The sequence below is a fragment of the Lissotriton helveticus genome, chromosome 6 (assembly GCF_964261635.1).
Source record: "Lissotriton helveticus chromosome 6, aLisHel1.1, whole genome shotgun sequence".
Taxonomy (NCBI): domain Eukaryota; kingdom Metazoa; phylum Chordata; class Amphibia; order Caudata; family Salamandridae; genus Lissotriton; species Lissotriton helveticus.
In genome coordinates, this window is record NC_136067.1 from 292,513,400 (window position 1) to 292,531,696 (window position 18,297).

The window sequence follows — 18,297 nt, forward strand, 5'->3', positions numbered from 1 at the left end:
GTACTACAATACCTGGTTGATGCATAGAATGGAAACGTGTGATGTGATCCTTATCAGCTGTTTTCCTGATTTTGATTTATAATATGTGAACCGCAGCTCTGTGTGCAGTGATTTGGTCTTTTTAAACCACACTGCTTAGTTTGTGTGTGATAATGTGCTGCATCGCTAAATTTGTGTATTACTTTATAAAACATGTAAAACAATTATGTTGTTAAGAGAAGAAAAAAAATAATTATAATAAAATCCTTCACTCTTTTATCCCTCCACTATCCTTTTTCAATCAAAATTAACAGACTAACATGTTCACTTCTCAAATTCCATATACAACTATACTAATATACTGCCCAAATAACTGAATAACATATCTACTACTCAAATTACTTCATATTTATACTATACTAATTTTCAACACTAATCCTTTATGGGTTCCGGAGTGGCGTGCTACTCGCCAGAAAAGCGCTTCAACACCCATTAGGGGTAACAAGTGCTATATGAATGCAAATCTTTCTCCCCTTTTTATCCATCCGCTATCCTTCTCACTCCAAGTAACAGACTAATATCCACCACTGAAATTACCTCATATTTCACAATATTAATTCACCACTAATCCTTTATAGGCTGCCTGAATAGCATGCGTCAACAAGAGAGCGATAAATAAATACAAACCTTTATCCTACTCTATCCCTCTGCTATCATTCCAAATCCAAATAACTGACTAACCTATCCACCACTTAAAATGTACTTGCATGTTTCACTACACTAATTCAACACTAATCCTCTATGGGTCCTGGAGTAGCGTGCTACCCGGCGAAAAAGCGCTTCGACGCCTCGTCAGGGGTAGTAAGCGCTATATAAATGCAATTACAATACAATACAATGGCGAGACCGATTGCATTGCAAATGCTTGTTATAATAAATCTCCCGCTACCCAGGTTAACAATGTTGGCATGTATGTATAACAGAAGCATGTTCCACAAGACTGGAACACAAATAAGGATTCTCTGTTCGACTACTATTCATATAAAAATATAGGCAATGAAACACATTGTGAAGCTTAAAAAACCAAGAACCGACTAAATTAGTAGTGTTATGTTTCTCTCTCCATTGGGATGCCCGTGCAATGTAAGTGTTTTCGTTTTCTCTCTCTATCGTGGCTGTGTTTTAATAACAGATATCTTAACTATTCTCACGAAAGCGACAAGGAATGTCATCTCGCGAGGCTTTGGCCATCTTTGTGTCAGGCCGTCAGTGTTGCTATAGTTCCATTTACCCCGCCTTCAAAAAGTCCAGCATGAGGCCTTCCTCCTTACCCTTCATTACCTATGCCGCCAATAGCATAAATATCCATTGGTTGACCACCTCCCGCTCATCAAAGCCATCCCTGCCGTGCCGCTGTCTTTTGTGAGGAGCATCAAGATATTATTTATTTTTTATTAGGCGTGTTATTGAGTTGTAGTTCCCGTTCCCAAGCTATAAGGCTGTGGTCTGAGAGCACACCAGAGATCAATGAAACGCGTACTTAAAAGATGAAAGTTAGCTACAGTTCTCCTTTTCTGGCTGAATATACTACCAGATTCATTACATCTCAAAGCAATTTAAATATACATTTTTTGTTGTAAAATGCATTTAAAAAAACAGACTTGAAGAACAACTCTTTAAATAACAGGTTAATGCATTACTGAGTTGAGTAGCAATGTTCGTATCACCGTGAGGCTGCCTTGTTTCTATTCCAAAAGGGCGGCCAAAGCAGAGAGAGAAGAACAAATACACAAAAGACTGTGCAATCCTTGTCCGTCTTCTATCTTCACCGCTGCCTCCTCCTCTGTTGGTCTGCGTCATCAGTGAGCCGGGCGCAGAGGCCTCCACCTCCCACTCCGAGATCCGGGCGCTTATGTGACGGGCGTCACTTGCAGGGTGAGTGTTGAGGCTTTATTTGTAAACCTGACCCGTTCCTCCGGTGTCCCTTTGTTGCCCTTTTCTTTTAGTTGCAGTGCAAACGATTACGACAAAAAGTAACCAAAAGGAATGCGAGGCAGCCCACACTGGCAGGCTGCAAACATCGCGCTGTAATTGTGTTTACATGTTTAAAATGGTGGGGTGTTTGCGCCCTTGAGAGTGAACTGTTTCATCTTTCACGCATCCCATTTCTTATTCGGCAGACTGTGCCCCCCCTTTACCCCAAAGAGCGTTCCTAATGTAACCACTGTGACATACTTCGCAGTCAATTCCAGTTTTCCTGCAGAAGGATAAGTACTGCAGTAAAATCAGCAGCAAAGTATACAATGTTAAATATGCCAAATAACTCTCTCTTAAAACCTGTGGCCTTTTGTCCATACAGGATACATTTAAGAGAACAACAAGCCAATATCATTGGTACCTATGTAATGTTAAATTCTAATGTGTGATACACATGAGCATCATTTTGACACACCTTCCTCTCCCCATAATTTTTCGACGTTCTCAACCCTTGATCTGCTTTGCTCACTTTCAGCATTTTACACTACATCTATGCAGTATAAGGATTTAAAAGTACACGTCTTGTAAAGAATGTCCCCCAGCCCCATTACAATGTGTTGCCTAACGATGAATTTTGAAAATTTTAGCTATTATTATTCTTTTGTCCTCCCAGCCTGGTTATTTTAATTAATGGGGTGCGCTGCATAGTAGGTTAGTAAACCCCTACTCCAGTGGGATGCGGGTGTTTAACTAGATGTAGACGTCTTCCAGGGCAGTGCTTCCCAAACTGTGGGTCTCGAAAGTCCTAGTCTTTATAGTAGAACTATTTAAAATCATTTGCCTTGTTTATGCACCAGGGCAAAATTGCTGAAGGTAGTTCTTAAGTCCAGTTTTAAAACCCTTTTAAGTATTCCCAAGTAAGACTAGGGATGAATTTTCCTTTATTTGTTGCTACTGTATTTTTACTTCACAAAGTCATTTCAACAAAGAATGGGTTTGCTGTACATGATCATACACGACCATAGCATATGTATAGAACTTTCAAACATAAATTGAGAAATATGGATGTGGCCTAACAGCCAAAGCTGCTGACTTTGGATCTGGGCAATCAGGTTTGTGTCCCGGTGTTGGGTTAACCCTTTGATTCTGGGTAAATAACTTAATCTACTGTGCTTTTAGTAAAATAATTGACTTTCTGTAATTTCTGACTGGTGCTCATTTAAAGTGCTGCATTATCCTTGGACGGTGTAAACATGCGCTAGTACAAACTACATATTAAATTCCACAAATATATAGTCCAAATTGCACCACTTGGCCTCGTTTTAACAGAAAAATGGATATGAGGCCTTACTCTGCTACAGAAGAGGTTTCTCAAATTTACTAAAATCACTGGTACCAAACACCAAGATTTTTCGGAAGTCATGTGATTTTTTTATTTTCTGAACGGATGCCACAGGCCAGCACCCCACACTGAAAATTGTTCCAGCTGCAGAATTCAGTGCAGTTCACAATCTGCCACTTTTACGGAGAGATCAATATTGTGGCTGCAGTCCGATATCGAAGGGCATGGATAATGTCAATACTTCTACAACCAATTGCTGCTATTAAATTAAAAAATCGCCCCTGCCTCTTTTCTTTTGAAGCAAGGTGGGTCGTAAAAGTTTGTTGTTTAAAAAGAAAAAAGGTCATAGTTCTAAAAGGTTTGGGAGGCGCTGTTCTAGGGGTTTGCCCACAGAACAAGCAATGCTAGCCTATACCGAGACCTTTTCCAGAACTCTTAGCTGCAGTACACAAGACAGCGGAGGTGAAAAACCTTGTCAACCGTGATATGCACTGCTACCCTTCCATTGTTTCCAAGTATGAAGCAATGACTTTTGTGTCTGTTCAACTTTGAGGTTCATTAAAAAGATTGATGACATCTACTATGAGTTGGATTGTTTCAATTTTGCCTCTAAAATTAGGAATTCCAGAGCTCTCAATCATGTCCATTTATAAACATACTGGAAATAGCTAAGACTCTTAAGGGGGATGCAAAATATGTGAAATATAAACAGGAGCTAAATCGCTCACGTGGATTACCATACAGTTTTTTTACAATCATTGTTCAGAAATCAGTCAGTGTTTATGCCACTTGAGGTAAGAACATTAATATTTGCCCCCATAGAGAAGCTTTTCAGCAGCCATTTTTAATTGATACCAGGTCTGAGACCTAATGTGGCCTGGCTCGCCCAGTGCCCATTGACAGGCGTGCTTATGAGTTTTTTTTCTGATTCCCCTAATATACTCAGGAGACTAACATGTCCTGATGAGTCCCCACATCATGTATGGGTATGCAGATGAAACTTTCAGTAAGCCCTGTTATAGTTGCAAGTACGTTTTACGTTGTTCCATTCTGCACTTGTGAATTGTAGAGCATGCCATGAATGTTTGGATGTGGTGTTTGTATAGAATAACACTCGCCATAGGTCGGCAGAGTGTTTTTTCAGGGTCAAAGGCAAAGATACAGTCAACAAATGGTTGAAGAAGTAGCTGTGTTCTGGGAGCAGAAGTGGACTTGTAGCTTCATCATGATGTTGTTAAATTTGTTTTTTTAGAAAGATGTGTCTTCAGCTCTTTCTTAAATTAGAGTAGAGTTCTGACGTTTCTGGTGTATACAGGGATGTTGTTCCAGATCCCAGGTGCTTGGATGGAGGAAGCTTGTTGCCTCCCCGCCCCCACACACAATTATGATATAGGGCACGATTAAGTACAATTTAATCTGGTCTCCGTTTATTTGGTGCCAATTCATACACATTGAGTTATGTTCACTTTGAAGGATGATGCCTACCTGTGCTGAAAGCTTTTTTCCCCTTGCTTTCATAACCAAGTACTGCGACTGTCCAGCCACCCATGAGGTTATTTATCTTTGAGTTTCACTTTTACTGTCACCAATGTTTGCATTGCATTCTTTTTGGGCAGCTCTTGGTCAATGAGGTACTGGTACTGTAGGGAAGTAAGACTCCATTAGGTGGTTTAGTGTACTTTTATTGAATATTGCAGTGGTTGCGGGCCAAAGATGTATTTTTGTGCAAAAACGTTTGTCACAGTTACACTTGAGTTAGGCCGTTGCATTCTGCAGTACACCTTCATTTCTGTGGTAGTTGCTTGGCTAAAGTTTATTTTAGCTAACTTGTGTTTTTAAGTGGATAGCTTAGCTGAATAACAAATCTGAAACTGCAAACTATGCCTGATAAAAGTAAACCAAGCATATGCTACTTGATTTCTAGTATGCATTTTTTAACTTTGGATAGCTGCTTTAAATAATGGTATTTTTGTTGGGGCAACTGTGCAGTCATGAATTCCTAAAATAGAAAGCATAGACAACACCACTAGGTCTGGATTTACTACATGCAAACATAAGCTTGTGCAAGGGCAAACTTAGACATGCTTCTGTTTGACTTAAAGCCATACCTGTTGAATTTACCTATGCTTTTTATAAAGTTCATGTGGTGTATGTAGCTCGTCTAAGCTCTTTACGATAAAAACAAGTCGGAAATGTATAAATTGCTTGAAGTGCAATAATTGCAAAGTCTACTAATAATAGTATTTATACATGCAGCAATCCTGTTACGTTGTTACTAAATTTCTTTACATCCTAATTTGATGTGATGTTCTAGAGCAGGTTTGTGAAGGTCTGTCCCTCATGGGCGGATCTGTGTAGATTTTCACTATATCCACATAAAGTATCCATACATTGAATCTATATGGAAATCAATAACATAGTCCTTGGCTGTCTTGAAATCTGGCATGTGTTCATCTCTTCTGGGTCTACTCTGGACACACATGGTCCAGAGCAGTGGTTCTTAACCTTTTGACTTTTGTGTACCCCCAATTAATCATTACTGGAAATCGGAGGTCTCCAGTGAATCATTATTGGATTTTCTAAATTCAGCTTAGGCCACTTGTTGATGGACTTTCACTGCTCCCACGAGTCAATCTGAAAACCATTTTAATTTTTTTTTTTTTTTGAAAACCTTTATTGTGCAGAAATTGCTCACAAATACGGGCCTACAACCCATCGGGCCGGCCACCACACTTATAAAGCACATTGATCAGGACAGAAGCTCCAGCAGGATACTACAGTATTCCAAACGGGAATCAAAGGCGAAAAGCCACAGAGCAACCACCACGAGCAGGATGAGAGAAGGTTGATTTTATAATAGAAGAAGGGGTATAGCAGAATAATGGCAATCATTAAGGTCCAGAGGGCCGTGGCGGGCCGTGAGCAAGCAGTATTACAGAACACAGGAAAGTTAAAAAAGAACAGTCACATTTTAGCAAAGGCAGAACGTGAGTCCCACATTAGTAAGCAATTGCAACCGCTGCCCAGCGCCCACCCACCACTACAAGAACACACAATGATACACAGAACAGAAAATAGGCTTGCAAAACAAAGAGCCCTCTGCTACAACAACCCAGGGGAGGGAGGAAAAAAGGGGAGGGGGAAAAAGGGAAAGGACATCGGGAAAAAAGGGGGGGAAGAAAGAACGCGGCATCACAGCATGCGCCCCATGGCTAACAAAGCACTCAAAAATAGACCGGCACATGGAACCAGTGGTAACAGGAGTAATGGATGCGTAGTAAACCGTGATGGCAGGGAGACCAGAAGGCCCATGCTAGCAAAAAACACCCCAGGGGGCCACATGCAGACACCGCGTCCCGAAAGAAGGGATACATAAGAGCCATAGAACCAAAAAAGGAAAAAAGGGGGGGAAAACAAAATGACAGACCCCCCCCAGCCCGCACACCCCACCCTGCACCCCTGCAGAAGGCTATGGCCTACCCCCCAGCAGCGTGCCTGTCGCCCTAACCAGAAACCCGAAATATAGAAGAGTTAAAAGTAAAGAAAGAACCACAAAGACAAAAAGAAGAAGGGGAAATAGGGAAATAACAACGGGAGAGGAGCCACATAATCAAAACCATCAGCTCCCACCCCCCCCGTCCGAACATACTCAGAGCCCACGGGAAGATAGTAATTACAAGGATAAGCTCCAGGAACATGAAGGAGAATCGAACATAGTCATATAGTCACAAACGGATCATCCGACCATACCGCAAAATAATAGTCCACCGAGGCAAGTTCATCTCAACCCTGTCCTCGTCTATCCAAAGCCGTAGGCATACCACGCACAAGGAACCAGATCATGAGGAACCAGAGGCGAATAGCAGGGAATCCAATCGTTAATCCACACAAGTCATATCGATGTCGACCCGGATGAACAGGAAAAGACGGCAACCACCGCAGGTAATGCAGGCACAGTGCCGCCAACAATAGGAGGAAAGTCGTCCCGGCTGAGCAACCACAGGATCTTCGTTCGGCCATTCGAGGCAAAAACGGAATGGGAGATCCAACGAGACCGGTCCGGACGGGACCCGGTCGGCGGACCCCCAGCACAGGGGAGAGCACATGATGATTGAGGGCAGTGGGTATCCGTACACCCAGACAAGCGGCAGCCGCCGGGTCCACGACCTCCAGGAAAGTCCCAGCAGCACACAGCAGCGAAGAAGCCGCACACACCGGGGGGGGCCCAGCAGGCCCGGCAAAATGATCATCATCCAGTTCAGCGATAGGTGCGGTCACGGAAGCACTCCAGGAGAGCAAGGCGGCGAGAATGTCGCCAAGTGTAGGCTCACCTTTACAGTATTCAGCAAACGTGCCACGCGGCGGACCAGCGTCGCCAGTCTCGGCCAGGCTGAGCGACAGGGAGCCGGCCGCCATCTTGAAAGCCCGGCGGGGCCGCGGCAATCTCCGACCCCCGTCCGGCCACCAGCGGGGTCACACAGGATACAGCCGACCACAAGCAGAGGCACCCCCAGGGCAGGAAGGCGGGCCACCAGGATAAGGAGGGTCGCCGGCTCCCCCACGCCACCGGCTCCGTTCTCCGAGTCCGGGCGGAGGGACTCAAAATGGCCGGACAGGAGAACAAAGGGGGGACGAGCCACATACACGGTCAACCCCCGTCCATGGAAGGCAGCGCCCCAACACCAGGCCGCAGGACCGCCGGACCAGGCCCGGAGAGCCGCCACCGGTCTAATTGCACATCGGCCTCTCCGACCGAGCCCACACCGCCACCAAGGGCCGGCTACAGCGCTCCGCCCCGCCCGGGCGCCGCCGAGGAGTTCCAGGCCCGCCCGCTCCGGAGGCCCCGAAGCGAACAAGGGCGCAGGTCAGGATCCACGGCTCCTAGGAACAGACGGATCAGACGGTAAGTGCCAGCGAAATGTCTTGGTTCCATAATCTACCAAAGAATACTTCCCGGGGCAGGATAAGACACAGGATAGACGTTCCAGGCAGGAAAACGAACGGAGCCGAGCTAAAACGCGGCCATCGCGGACGCGAGCTTGGCTCCTCCCCCAACCATTTTAATTTTTAATCTTTCCATTTTATTTTTCTTCACTTTTACAGAATGTTGTAAATTGTTCAATATTACATTTTGGTTTATTAGTTTTATACAGTGAAATAATTGTATTCATTATTTAACTTACTAGGCGTTGCGAACCCTCAGGGGTCCTTGGACACCGGTTAAGAACCGCTGGTCTAGAGGCTGTCTTGGAAACAGCAGACCCAGGATAGGACGCCAATCTTGGCTTTCCCTACTTTACTACATTTTTGTCATCTGGGGCTGAATACTTTCTCAGTTTTGTTCTCTGTCAAACACTGAAAGAACTGGTTCATTTTGTACTTTGTGCTAAAAGTCCAGATTAGTTCTTTCATTCATTGTAGTCGACCCTCATCCTTTAATCTCATCCTAACATATCATCTGTAGACTCACTCACTGACACCAGCTTAATCTACAGCTGAGCTTGTCTGTGTGCACCTTCCAGATTGTAGAGGCTAGCTTCAAATAACTTGACTCAGAGTAGGTTAGTTCTAATATATGTGTGTATGTATGTATGTATAGAGTAGGTTAGTTCTAATATATGTGTGTGTATGTATATATATATATATATATATATATATATATATATATATACACGCAGTGGAGCTTAGGTTAATTCTTTCCAAAAAATGTAAGTAACTTTACTTTGCTTTTTATTTCTCACAGTGCTTATGCAGTGTAAAATGTTGCAAGTGAGCAGGCAAACATTTCGGGGGTTGCCATTCCTTAAGGTCATAGAAGAATTGTGAGAAGAAGAAGCTGGATAAAGCTAAGCATTAAAAAAATTATTTTATGCTTGCACAATAGCTTGCACAATAACATATTTAACATTACTGACATTGTAATAATATTCACCCTTTTTTCTCTGTTAAAGGTAGATTTCTTTCAGCAATATTTGTAAATCCCAATTTGTTTTCAGCATCACTTTTGTGACCTGTCTGAGGTGGCCGTAATCTTATGTTACACAAGTTTTGCAGCCTTGTGGACATTTCTCTGCCCATTCCTGATCGAGTAAATGTGGTGGCTAGGCAATAAGTCTTCTCCACAGTTTGACTGCTTCTCTGCCTAGAACTAGTTTGTCAGCAGGATAATATTTAGCACTGTCTTTGTTAAGCGAAGCTGCACTTTGTTCCAGATGATGGGGGCATAGTAAAAAGGGTTATTTTTCCAATTTTTATTCCTTTCCATGGTGATCTCTTCCAATAGATTTTCATTTATGTTTGATATTGTTGCATCCAGAGAAATAAACTTTTTCAGCTGGACTGTTTGTTTTGCTGGTAGATATGACCTTGCAAGTTATGCTAATTGATTTGAACCTGATGTGTTCAGGTAATTGGAGTCTTAGAATATCTTTGACGTTGTAAGGTGATGCTGTTGTACTGGCATAGCCCGATAATAAAACAGAGAGCTGCTTGGAAGGACGCCATTATTGAGGAGAGGGAGGATATTCCTTTCCTGAGTTTCATTTGAAGCAAAAATGTAATGCAAATTATAAATCCTATTTAATTGTTAAGTATCTATTTGGTAAGGAAGGGATTCTGTTTTTAGCTATGGAAGAGGCTTTAAATTATGTGTATATTTCAAAGCGCAGCACAACTTTATAGTTTCATTTTAATTTGCACCTCATTTATAATCCTGACAGTCTCTTAAAGAGTTAAGACTTTAGTCTATTTCATCTCTCTTCTGATATTATCTTCTCACCTCTGACACCTATTGTGGTCACTTAAATCCAGTCACTTTTATTACTTACAAGCGTGTCCCATACCTAATCTACAGTTTCTCTCTGGTGCCCTCTTAGGTTTCAGTAACTTTTACAAACTGAGCAGAAGTTATGTGAGCATTTATAATTTATTCGCGTACAACTTATTGAAAGAGTCAATCGGTGAATGAACTGTGAATTCTAGGCTCTTTCGGAATGTGGTACGAAGAAGAAAGACAAAACAAATCTATTATTCGATTATGCCACCTTTTAAAAATAAATTAGTGTATTCTTACCTTGCGATCACGTTTTTGCACCAAAACTAAGCATTTGCATTGTGCCTTGTGATTTCTTCCTATTTTCTGGCTCTATCTGTATAGGAGTTAGAAGCCACTATCCGCACATCCACAGCTTTGAAACCTTATTCCAGATCTCAGAAGGTTTCAGTGCATGTTCTAGCAGAAAATAGGGCAGTGTAGATTAAGGGCCAGAGTGACAAAAGTCTCAATACATGTTTGAGGGATAGAATGCCCCTCACTTTTAATAATCTGGCTTTTGTGAATTTCTACTCTTGGTAGTATTAGGATTTGATTGGAGCAATGTTTCCAACACATTTTCTTTCTGACAGCGATCCATTTTGCAAAGTTGCTTATTCGACACTGTCCGCTTTCTTTATTAGTATGGTTGTGCCCTATTAAACTTTTTCAAGTCCTCTGTTGGGCAGATAATTCACTTATGAAAATATTTCCTCAGTGTTCTATATTGCCATTGGATTGTAACTGTTTTGAATACAGGATCATTTTAATATATTTAGTCTTGCGGTGTTAGCGCCATTTAACATTTATCAAGTTGTCAAATAACTATTACTCACTATGCATTTTCTTGACTGGTGGAGATTTGCTTGTGCACTTACATTTCTTGGATATTGTGTCAGGACACTGGTCCTCATCCTGAGGCAATGTATTCCGGGCAGACAAAGCACTGTTCATCATAGTTTCAAAGATGTCTCTCTTTTGTTCACACATTTTGATGGTCTCATTGAACTGAGGATGTGTCAGACCATCTAAATAAAATAATTCTACTGATGTTTCATAGGGTAGATCTGGTTATGAGATTTACTTTTACTCCAGTCTTATACACGCTGTAGAAAGACAATAGACTTTGATTTATCCTGTTTTGGCAGAAACATTCCTGCCTAATTCTTTTTTACAAAGCCCATTTACCAATATGTGTATATCCATTTTATTCAGCATGCCTCTTAGATATTGGCAATTATTTTTTAAATTCGATCTGTCTGGAGACTTTCAGATTGAGTGACTAATCGCTAATACGTTTGGGATCTCAATCCACTTAGAACCATTGTTGACCTCCTGCCAGTTTTGTAAATTGCTGAAAACAGTGGGGAAAAAACTATTCTTGACCGATCCAAAGATATAAAGCTAGCCAGTTTGTAAAAGCAATACAAATTCCCTCTCCTTATTTGCCAAAGTTTCCCTTTTATCAAAAGTAAACTTTATTTTTAATCGTGAAATTCTGCTTGAAGGCATGGGCACTTGTTTAAGTGCTTTAGAACACTGGGACAATGATAGGAAAGTGACCAGAAGTGTGTTTGGGCTGACTTGTTTGATATCGTCGCAGTTAAGTTAGGATAAAATACCTACCTGAGGAACATATACAAGGAAGTCATCATCATTATGGTGCTTCTCATTAACCTCTCGTTACCTGTTTCCTCACATAGTCCCCATACAACACTTCGCAAGGAAACTGCACAATATGCAACACCGATGAGGAAAGATGGGCCATCTGGTAGCTTGAAAGCTGTACATTGGCAGAGTCTTTCTTGCGTGTCCTCTAATAACGCCGACTTTGGAGACCAAGATTCTCTACAGCACTCATGAAGCCTGCTCCCAGGACGATTACTGTACCTCAGGTTTCTGACATTTACACCGAAAGCAGGTGCAACAAAACAACCCTGAGAATGCAATCCCTTGGCCGATGAAACAAAACAAAAAATTAAAGGCTTGACAGTGCTCTGCCCACTGCTGTTCAGTTCTGACCATGGGGTGCTGAAAGCCCTCATTGAAGCCGGAGGGATCTTGAAGCCTTGGTACAGAGCTAAGATGGAGCAGAACCCCCCCCCCCCCCCCCCCCCTCCCACAAACTCTTGCTGCCAAGGTCCGCTCTGAATTAAGTACATCCTTGTCTCAGAACATGCCACATCCTCCCCAACAGCAGCCTGACAATAGGCCAAAAATTATCTATATTGACCTGGACATCTTGTTGCTTGGTCTCCTTCCTCCACACAGCATTCATTTAAAAACATTGCCTTACTTTTGAGCAGGTTGCCACAGAGCATTTCGGAGTATACCCTATTCCTAAAAAAGAAAAGAATAGATGCTTCCCTACCACCTCCACCCAAATGCCCAAAACACATTCAATTGAATTGGATTATGACCAGGACCTCCTGCAGACCTCCTACCTTTGTGTCATGCCCCAAGGCCAAATCAGAATGAAAATGGTTGGCATGCTGTAGGGCAGACTTTCAGGAAGACTAGTCTTTGGAGCCAACCTCGTCCATGCTTCCGTCAGTAACATTTCTGCATATCAAGGGATCATAGGTCGAGCAGCAGCTCGTCACAGTGTCCTTATGCAAGCCAGCGAGGAAGAGAATGACTTGTTCATTGAGACCTTTTTTGAGACCAAAAAACGCCAACCACTTTCTGCCCATTCTGAGAAATCATGATAAAGTGCTTTGAGGAAAGCTTCAAAGATCCAGTGAAAACCACAAGAATAGTCCTTCCAAGAATTGAGAAAAGGTTAAAGCTCCCACCACAATTAGCCTTGCACACATCATGTAAAAAAGCCTTAATACAGGGCACAGGTGACACTCCGCCTCCTGGCAAGAAGAGTAAGAGTCGGTGTTGTAGGAAAAGGCATTAGCATTTAGGGGTGCCTCACCGTTGTGTCCAGAAAAGATGACCACCAATGGGAGTTGCTCAAGTATCCTTCCTGACGCATGCAAGAAAAGGACAAAAGAGGTTGTGCAGCATAGCAAAATAATTTTCAGTGTCAGCATTTGGTCTGCATTGGACGCAGCTGTCACACCCTTCAGACAAAGTGAACACAAGCAGTCTTCTGTGCCTCTGTGCTTGGCTTAGAGTGTCTGGCTTCTGTTGCGAGGTTAACCAACACGTTGTAGGTCTGTCATTTGATGGTGAACACATCTTTGGGCCTCATATGACTGAGATATTGGAGAAGATTAGAAAAGGCACATGCATGGCGAAAGCTAAGAACGTTCTCCTGGAGCAGAAACTGATGCCTGTTGAATGCTAACCTGCGCAGCATTCAAATCCGTGTTCACAAGTACTGTGACTCAATCATCAGTCGTTTCCAGAAAGCCAGGAATCAGCTAAGCAAGGACAGTGTGTTAGGTGTGGCTTTCATCGTCATGGCATGCTTAGGCAGCAGGAGCCCAAGATAGTGCACTCATGCCAAAAAGCATTCTCCTGCTTCTTGTTTCCCTAGACTTTCCAGCTTCTGTTGGAGGACGTCTGCGGTTGTACATTCTCCAGTGGCCAGGTATAATGCCGGCTCAGTGGGTGCTTTCCACCATTGCCCATTATTATTGTCTAGAAATTCACACCAACCCCCTACCCTACCCCCTCCAGCAAGGATTAACTAAATAAAATAAAATACATTGGAAATCCGGTATTTGTAAAGCGCGAACTACTCACCCCTACGGGTCTCAAGGCACTGGGGGCAGTCATGGAAATTAAGTGAGCTACTGCCCAGAGTCACATGGTGCTGAGCTGATCTGCCCCCGGAGCCAGGGATCGAACCGTGAGCCCTGTGCTCCAAAGTCAGCTCCCCTGGCCGCTGCACCACACCTCTCCAGCTCTAGTTAGCATAGGTACCTGCTCCTTCTCAAATATTCCATAACGGGGGCCAAGTAATATGCTTTATTTTTCCTCATCCCCAAAAAGGATAAAACCTTGTGGTCCATGCTCTACCTATTAGCGCTCACCTACTACATTGTGTCCAATCACTTCAAAATGATGACTCTTTAGGATAAAATTCTGCAATTGCTGAAGGAGGACTACATGGTAACTCACAAACCTATGTGCTTTTATTTCTGCATCTTCATTTGTGTAGCTCATCGACAGTACATCTGGTTTGCGATAAATGTATGTTCACTACCAGTCCATAGCCCTAACACTTCGAGTGTCACTATTGCCTCAAGGTCTTTTTACAAAATGTCAAGCAGTAGTTGCAGCGCATCTTAGGCGCAACCACATTTATGTATTTCCGTACCTGGATGTCTAGCTAGGAAAGAAGAACTCTGTGACCAATGCCTAGTCCACACTTTACAAATGATCATTCTTAACAAATTGGGGTTTATGATCGGTGTCAGAAAGTCTCACCTATATCCTCTACAGACCCAGGCACTCTTAGAAGCACGGGCCTTGAGGAATCTACTTTCACCACTTGCTGTGGCGTGATAGATTTTATCAGGGTGTGCAATTTTTAGAACCTACTGGCCCGTTCTAGGGAGAGAGTTCAACCTGATAAAGAACAGGCGTTGTGTTGTGTGAATGAGCAATAAAAATGCCTTTAAAACGTTTCTTTTATCTTGTCACACTTGCTGTGCATACAAAGACAGGCCAGCTTATGCCTTCCTATAAATTTCTGCCTATTTTATCATGGAAACTGGTGTTTATTTTTCGTTCGCTGACTGGAAACATAAGATTTTGTAAAGTGAACTGTTTGATCATCGGGCTGGGGTACAGGGAGTGTAAAACGAAAGCCTATAGGATGTCAGTTTTTTAGGTCTCGCCTGTCGATGCGCATGCGCATCGAGCAAGCGAGACTATAGGGGCTCATCCAGACTTTATCTAACTTGCAAGGAATCGTGGCGATTCCTTGCAGTGCCCGTGACTTTTAAGCTCAATGCGCATGTGCATTGAGCTTAAAAGCGCGTGCACAGCCGCCCGCATTCCTCCGACACCTTTGAAGTGAAGCTTAGCTTCACTTCAAAGGCCCGGTTCTTCACACCCACATGCCGCTCTGCCCTGCTCCGCCCCCTCCCCTGAGTCATCCTGCCTGCCCCTTCCCGCCGTGTCGCATTTCTCCTCCCCCCTCCCCTCTCTTCCCTCCGTCTTGTTGGCTTCGCTGTTTCTTTTTAGGCGCTCCGAGGCCACCCGTGCGCCATTTAACGCTATGTAAAATTAAATGTAGTTTTTAACCTGTTGCTTATGTCTGCCCGTGCCTCCTTCAGTGACTCCACCTTTTCTCTGCCTCCTTTTCACGAAAGGCACCGAAGCCCCCACAGCGCCCACCTAGCCTCATGTGTCTGCCCTGTGCACCACACGCGCCTCATTGGGCGCTATAACAATACTTTCCCCCAGAAGTATCCTCTCTTTCTCTCCTTCAGGTTAATCATTCCTCTCCTCGCTAATTATCCTCCCTCCCCGCCTCCACCTTTCTTCCCCGTTCCTTCCCTTCTTTCTCACACCCCGTATCCCGTTCCCACCTGCACTGCTTTTATTCCCTCCTCTCTCTAACGTTTTCTCTCTTCTGTCTGTCTTGGTCAGACCCTCTTTCTCATTGTTTCACACTATTCACGTCTCTCCCTCATCGCCGCTCTCCCCGCCCCGCCCCCTGCTGCGGCCGTGTCGCATTTCTCCTCCCCCCTCCCCACAGCAATGCCCTCCGTCTTGTTGAACTTGCATCTATTCCAACAACAACAAAACTTGGATATTGGCATCAGTATACTAGAAGGCATTAAGGTGATTTAGAGCCCATCAATTGCGTACAATTCGTTGGCTTCATCATCACTCTTATTTCTTATTTCCATGCTTTTGTGATTAGCGCATGCTGGTTTTATTTCCTCCTTGTGTGTTTGTCCATCCGGGGCGCAAGACAAAAGGGCTGTTTTCGTTCTTACTGTGCGTGTTCATGAGATTTTTCTGAATGTTGTTTTTGTTGTATGACAGGCATGTCTATTCGTTTTGGCTTTGCACACTCCCTCCCACACCCTTTCCCTCTGTTCATGTTGCCTTTGCCTCTCTCCTTCCTACCCTCCGTCCTTGTGCCTTTTGATCTTTTTAACGCATCTCTGCCTTTGTTACTGCTTCAATCACGCTTCACAGTAGAAAGGAATGCGCATTTCCCGGCCGCTTGCATTTCCCGGCCGCTTTTTGATTAGTGCATGCTGGTTTTATTTCCTCCTTGTGTGTTTGTCCATCCGGGGCACAAGACAAAAGGGCTGTTTTCGTTCTTACTGTGCGTGTTCATGAGATTTTTCTGAATGTTGTTTTTGTTGTATGACAGGCATGTCTATTCGTTTTGGCTTTGCACACTCCCTCCCACACCCTTTCCCTCTGTTCATGTTGCCTTTGCCTCTCTCCTTCCTACCCTCCGTCCTTGTGGCTTTTGATCCCTTTAACGCATCTCTGCCTTTGTTACTGCTTCAATCACGCTTCACAGTAGAAAGGAATGCGCATTTCCCGGCCGCTTGCATTTCCCGGCCGTTTTAAATTTCATTTTGCGGCCACTTTACTGTGTCTTAAGTTGTCTCTCTTTCTCTCAATCTGTGCCCCCTCATCTCAGCGTCTCCTTCGCCCTCCCCCCACTCACCCTCTCTTCCCACCCTCGCCCTCTCTTCTCACCCTCACCCTATCTCTAATTTTACTTTTAACTTCTCTCTGACCCCTCGTCTCCCCTTCCCGTGCCCCTTGTGCATGTCTGGCTGGTAATAATGGCTTGGCTACAGCCACTTGAAAGCTGATGTAGCCAAGCCATTATTAAATTTCAGTTTAAGTGCTCTCTCCCTGTTACGCAAACTAACAAAAGAATTATAGAGTATGAAGCTGCTGCCTGATCACAACACCAGCACTTCCTTTGTTACAAATTAAGCACTAGTAGGGCAGCTGTCACTGCGTGTTTGCAGCTATACACAAATAAAATTAGTAGCGTAGCTCCACTTTAGGTCATATTTATTTTTGGTGTGTATAAGAATACGTCCACAATCACAGGCTATGAAGCACATCAGACATTAAAACCTAGTTTCCAAACTCGTTTATTGGCATTTTTCCCCTTTAAACAACATCGCCTCCCCCATTTGAACACTTTATGTGCTCTGTGCTAGGAAGGCTAAAAAAACAAGCATTGAAAATGCAATAGGTCTCGCAATAGAAAAGTTTGACCTTTTGGTGTTGCAAATGTAGATTATTTTTTTTTGTTTATATTTTTTCAAATTATAAAAGTATTAATTTTGTTTTTTGTAAAGTGAATAGTTATAAATCTACCAAATATAGCATTAGTAAAGTTACATGTTTAGTTTTGTCCTTTTTTACATGTATTGATGTGCAAACTCACAATTTTGTGTAAAATGTTATAAATAAAGGATAGTGACTTAATGTTGTTTTTAATTTTTAATGGTAAAAGTTTTTACATGTAAAAAAGGACAAAACTAAACATGTAACTTTACTAATTCTATAAATGTAACATTTGATAGATTTATAACTATTCACTTTACAAAAAACTAAATTAATACTTTTATAATTTGAAAAAATATAAACAAAAAAAAATTACATTTGCAACACCAAAAGGTCGAACTTTTCTATTGCGAGACCTATTGCATTTTCAATGCTTGTTTTAATAGCATTTGAATAGTTTGTTAATAAAATGTACAAATATTTGCAAATATATTTCCTTAGGAAAGCACTTTATTTGTAATTCTGAAGTGTGATCTAAATAAAGATTTTAATAGGATCAAATCGGATTTGAACAATTTACTTGATGATGCGCAAACGATTAATATTTTCTGAAACCCTGATTTTCACACATTACCCTTTCTATGCCATATGATTTTTTTTTAACAGTGAAGCTGCATGCCATTGAGAAAGTTTGTGGCCACTTGAATGGAAAATGTTCTGCCTGTAAATGACAGTGTAGTACCACATCGTGCTTTAATAATGCTTATTGAAAGTAAGAGTTTTTATACATAAACTGGGAAACATTCCTTATCCAATCTGATGGCAATGCTTTTAGTGAACAAAGAGTCAAGTCAGGGTTCATATGTACCATCTATTTAGGCTACATTCTTAATATTTATGGTGCTAAAGATTAGTGTATTAAATCAAACAAGAGTATTTGCACAACAGACATGCTGAATTCGCATATTTGAAGGCGCTCTCATATGAGATAATGAAGAAAAAGTTA

The 18,297-nt window shown here is 42.6% G+C and overlaps 1 protein-coding gene across 2 annotated transcripts in view; it reads left to right on the plus strand.

Annotated features, from left to right (window-relative positions):
• The first annotated feature begins 1,284 nt into the window (after positions 1-1,284).
• The window catches only part of PUM2 (pumilio RNA binding family member 2), an 893,995-nt gene continuing 876,982 nt past the window's right edge, over positions 1,285-18,297 (plus strand). For both annotated transcript variants that reach the window (XM_078647736.1, XM_078647737.1), the window contains exon 1: positions 1,285-1,914. The gene's annotated coding sequence lies outside the window, so the exon portion shown is untranslated. The remainder of the gene's footprint in view (positions 1,915-18,297) is intronic.